This window comes from Bidens hawaiensis, unplaced genomic scaffold, assembly GCF_021521415.1.
Source record: "Bidens hawaiensis isolate Kalapana, Puna unplaced genomic scaffold, B.hawaiensis_p1.1 tig00040070_1, whole genome shotgun sequence".
NCBI classification, from domain to species: Eukaryota; Viridiplantae; Streptophyta; class Magnoliopsida; order Asterales; family Asteraceae; genus Bidens; species Bidens hawaiensis.
The window spans coordinates 23,764-29,284 of record NW_027497062.1 but is presented as its reverse complement, the minus strand read 5'-3'; the positions used below and the strand labels follow the sequence as shown (position 1 = coordinate 29,284).

Here is a 5,521-nt window from a genome sequence, read left to right as displayed (position 1 = left end):
ATGAGTTTCTTGAAGATGCTAAGAAGTGTGCAGCTGCTAGCATTCTGGAGTCGATGATCAAGATGTCCGAGGAAGTACAAGCGAAGGGTCATGTGATGGAGTCTTGGAATTCTGGAGCTTGGAAGAAGAAGCTCAAGGTGCTAAGAGGGGAGAATATTGAAGAGGGTGAGACGGTTGGGACTTCTAAGGTGATCAAGGATGTTGGAGCTGGTGAAGATGTGAAGGACACTGAGGTTGGGGAGGCGACGGAATTGTAGAAGAAGAAAGGTGAGGATGCAAATCTCTTAAACCTTAAGAATGAATTGGCGTCAAGGCCCTTTAGAAGAGATGTAAATCTCTTTAACCTTAGATTATGGTACGTCTACCATAAACTTATGATTCAAGCCATTAGCCGAGGATAACGAGGTAACAAGTCACTATATTTCATGTTTTGGCCCCGCCTCTCAAACTAAGGCCGAATAAATCATGCGTTACAGGCGTCTTGAGAAGAGATGAAGATCCCTTGAAACTCCAGATCCAAACCATTAGCCGAGGATAACGAGGTAACAAGTCACTATATTTCATGTGCTGGCCCCGCCTCTCAAACTAAGGCTGAATATACGTGCTCTACAGGCGACTTAAGAAGAGATGAAGATCCCTTAAACCTTAGAAGAGGTGAAAACCCCTTATACCTTAAGGATAAGATGGCGACGAAGGCCCAAGTTAATCTACAAAACAGTCAACTCTAAGTGAGGGGTGGGTGTTAGCCTTGCTAACACCCCTCCGATGCTTAAGTCAGTATCTTGTTTGAAGAATAATAATAATAAAAAAAATGAATAAAAGTTTAAGTTTGAATACATACCTTAACTGTTTAGTATAAGAGTTATCCTCGGGATAGAAATCTTACATGAAATATTTTTTGAGATGAATAGCATTCCAAGCCCTTGGTAGTAGGTCACCATCCAAAGTAGATAACTTGTATTCCCCCTTTCCTACTTCTGAATCGATTAGGTAGGGACCTTCCCACTTTGGTGCGAGCTTGCCATCCGTAGGATTGGTAGTATTCTGAAAAGCTTTTCGGAGAACCAAATCGCCTTCTTGAAACCTTCGAACTCAGATATTCTTGTTGTAGGACTTTGCTATCTTCTGTTGATAAGAAGCCATTCTGATTTTTACCAAATCCCAGAGTTCTTCTACTGCATCTAGATCTTCAAGTAGGCTTCGAGTGTTATCTTCGGGATTTTGATGAACGATTCTGGCCGTTGGGATAACCATCTCTGTGGGGATTACTGCTTCAGCTCCAAACACTAATGAGAAAGGAGTCTGACCAATAGCATTCTTCGAAGTGGTTCTATCTGCCCAAAGAACGAAAGGAAGTTCCTCGGCCCATTTTCCTTTCTTAGACCCCAACTTTTTCTTCAGGTTATTGATGATGATTTTGTTGCTTGATTCGGCCTGTCCATTAGCCTGAGGGTGGACAGGTTGTTCTCTTGCCGATGAATTTCGAGCCATTGTCACATACTATCTCTGCCGGGATCCCAAATCTTGTCAGGATATTGCGCTTGATAAATGAGATAACATCTTTTTCTCTGACTTGAACAAAGGCTTCCGCTTCAATCCACTTCGAGAAATAATCTGTCATAGCCAACATAAAGACTTTTCCTCCTGGATCTCTTGGCAGTTTCCCCACGATATCCATCCCCCACTTCATGAAAGGCCAAGGGGGTACAGTAGGATATAATGGTTCTGCTGGCTGGTGCAAAATGTTGCTATGTCTCTGGCTTGCAACACATTTCTGAGAATAATTCGTAGCATCCCTCTTCATCGTTGGCCAGAAGTACCCTGTCCTCAGGATTTTGGAGAATAGAGCTCTGCCCCCGGTGTGGTTCCCACAATCTCCATCATGGATATCTTGAAGAACTTCTTGAGCTTCTGCTTTCTCCAAGCACCTAAGATATGGTCTTGCAAGAGATTTTCTGTATAATATATCATTCATTATAGTATATGGGATTACCTTTGTGCGAAAAGCTCTTGGGTTTTCATCCTTGGGGATAACCCCATCCTTAATATATTCTTTGATTGGGATAATCCAGGAATTTTCACTATTCTCGGGATTCTTGGCTCCCAAATCTTCGCCATCTTTTGATATTTCATTGCACCTTGCTCTTCTATTGTTGGGCTCAGGATATGTACGATAGGGATCTTGGCACCTTCTGGTATCCTGAAGGATGAAGCCAAATATGCTAGGGCATCTGCTTCAACATTCTCTTCCCTAGGTACCTACGAAATATCAAACATTTCGAAACACTTTGCTAGTTTTTTTACTAGCTCTAGATATTTCATTAGTCTTTCTCCTCTAACAGTATATGAACCATTAAAATGATTAGAATGAATCAACATGTACTTGAATAAACCTGATTTTCATGTCGATTGCTAGGTGTAATCCTGCTATCAAAGCTTCATATTCTGCCTCATTATTTGTGGCTTGAAATTCGCAGGATATGGATTGAGGTATAATGTCCCCCTGTGGAGATTTCAGCAGAATCCCGAGACCTGTTCCTCTAACATTTGAAGCACCATCAGTGTATAGAATCCACTTATCTTTGATTTCCTCAAGTTGTTGGACTTCCAAGTCTGCCTTTTCTTTAAGTTCACTGGTGAAATCAGCCACAAAGTCTGCTAATGCCTGGGATTTGATAGCAGTCCTAGGTTCATATGTTATATCATATGCACTTAGATTTACTGCCCATTTTGCCATTCTACCTGACATTTCTGGTTTTCTCAAAACAGACTTAATGGATAGTTAGTTTTAACACATATAGGGTGAGTTTCAAAATAATGTCTAAGTTTGGTAGATGCCTTAATAAGGGCTAAAATTAATTTCTCAAGATAAGAATACTTGGTTTCAGCATCCAAAAGACTTTTACTTACATAATATATGGGGTGCTGTTGACCTTCGAGATCCTTAGCCAAAACTGCACTTATAGCATTATTTGATACAACAATATATAGAGATAGAGATTCACCTTCCTCGGGTTTTACCAGTAGAGGAGCAGAAGAAAGATAAGCTTTTAAGAATGATAAAGCTTCCTCATGCTTACTGGTCCACTCGAACCTCTTGTTTTTCTTCAGGATATCGTAAAATTCTTTGCACTTTTCTGAGGATTTAGATATGAATCTGTTGAGTGACGCTATCCTGCCGGTCAGCCTTTGAACATCCTTAACTGATTCTGGGGATTTCAGATTCAGGATAGCTTGTATCTATTCCGGACTCGCCTCTATCCCCCTTTTGGTGACCATGTATCCCATGATTTTTCCAGCCTTCACTCCGAAATGCCATTTCGAAGGATTCAGCTTCATGTTGTATTTGTCGAGGATATCAAATGCTGTCTTGAGATCTTGAAGGTGATCTTCAGCTTTCTTGGACTTCACCACCATATCATCAATATAGACCTCCATTGTGTCCCCCAGTTGCTCTTTGAACATCATGTTAACTAACCTCTGATAGGTTGCACCTGCATTTCTAAGTCCAAAGGGCATAGCAATATTGTTAATACCTGTAGGAGTCATGAAGGCCGTATCTTCTTGATCTGAGGGCTCCATTTGGAATTGCTAAAATCCCGAGGATGCGTCCATAAATGTTAGCATCTCGTGGCCAGCTGTAACATCCACCATTGAATCGATGTGTGGTAGAGGGAATGGATCTTTAGGACAAGACTTATTCAAGTCCGTGAGGTCTACACAAACTCTCCATTTGCCATTCTTTTTCTGTACAACCACCACATTTGCTAACCATCGGGGATATTGAACTTTCCTAATCATTTTTGCCTTCAAGAGTCTTTCTACTTCTTGAATAATTATATTTCTTTCAGGTGCAAACTTTCTTCTTTTTTGATGGATTGGCCTGAAAGAATTATCAATTCCAAGTTTATGTGTTATAATATCTTTGGAAATACCTGTCATATCTTCATGTTTCCATGAAAATGTTGACAGTCTTGACTTGAGGAAATCGAGCAATTTTTGACTCAATATCCTCAGGAATTCTAGTTCCTATCAGCATTTTGACTTCAAGATCTTCGGGAGAAAGAGGTACTTCTTTAATTTCTTTTTCCCTGGCCTCCATTACGCCTCGTGCTGGCTTCTGTAATTGCTACGCTTGCTGGGGTTTGGCAGTACACATCATGGAAGACGTGTATCAATTCTCTGCGTCTTGTTGGTCACTGATGATTTTGATAACTCCTCACGTACTTGGGAGTTTCACACATTGGTGATAAGTGGAGGGAACAGCTTTCATCTCGTGTATCCAGGGCCTGCCTAATATAATATTGCAACAAGACAAACAGTTAATAACACAAAATTTTTTCATTTTATTTACCCCTTCGACATATATTGGGAGCTTAATCTCCCCAATAGTATTCTTAGTTTCTCCCCTGAATCCAACCAATACTGAGGAACTGGGAACGATCTCATCCTCAGGAATATTCATCTTTTTCAGCACGTCTAATTGAATAATGTTGACAGAGCTTCCGCCATCTATGAGGATCATGCGAACATAATGGTTAGCCACATATAAAGTTATTACCAAACTATCATGATGAGGATCCTGAACATCCACTCTATCACTTTCATCGAAGGATATAATCCTCTCTTTAGTGAGAATAGATGTATTTGTTGGCCGGTCAGCCACTTCTAACTTTCTTTGGTCAGCATTTCTCTTTGCAGCAGAATAAGAGGTTCCACAGATGTCGGATCCTCCGGATATGAACATGATTGTTCTTGCATTTGTTGGTGGAGGAGTCGGCTTTTCAGGAATTTTCTCAGGATCCTACTCTCTTCCCTTCTTCTTGCCAAGTAGCTCTTTCAAGTGGCCCTTGCTGAGAAGATAGCTGATCTCCCTTCTGAGTGCAATGTAATCATCGGTCAGGTGCCCAAAGTCTTCGTGGAAAACACACCATTTTGATTTGTCTTTCCAGGCTCCTGGTCTCTCCGTTTTCCTTGGCCACCTGGCTTTCTCACCTAAATCCTGCATAGCACACATTAATCCACCAATATCAACAGAAAAACAATATTCAGAGATCTTAGGATATTCTTCATCATTTTCCTCATCTACTGCATTAATCCTGGGGTTATCAGGCTTGTAGTAAGGCTTCGCTCGATACGATTTTCCCAGAGATTCGGATTTCCTGTTCGTCTAGTCATACATCGGGATATCAACTTTGGAGTTTTTCTTGTCGTCTTCTAGCCTGATAAACCTCAAAGCCCTGCTTCTTGCTTCGTCTAATGACCTGCATGGAGTCCTAACGAGATCATCATAGAAAGAGGAGCCTTTTTCTAACCTCAACTTGAGAGCTTCTACTGCTGAAGCTGGGTTTAGATTCGGGATTTCCAACGACTCCTTACTAAACCTGGTAATAAAATCTCTTAAGGATTCCCCAGGATTCTGGGTAACCCTATATAGATCACCTGTCATTTTCTCAAAAGTTCAACTGCAAGAAAACTGGTTATTAAACAGGTTAACTAAATGAGAAAAAGAGTTGTTAGT

At 40.8% G+C, this 5,521-nt stretch overlaps 1 long non-coding RNA gene across 1 annotated transcript; it reads left to right on the top strand.

Moving 5' to 3' along the window:
* Nucleotides 1-358: 358 nt before the first annotated feature.
* Nucleotides 359-661, top strand: LOC143591799 (uncharacterized). Its single transcript, XR_013145777.1, has 2 exons — nucleotides 359-405; nucleotides 543-661. It is a non-coding gene; the product is annotated as an uncharacterized LOC143591799 (long non-coding RNA).
* Nucleotides 662-5,521: the final 4,860 nt, after the last annotated feature.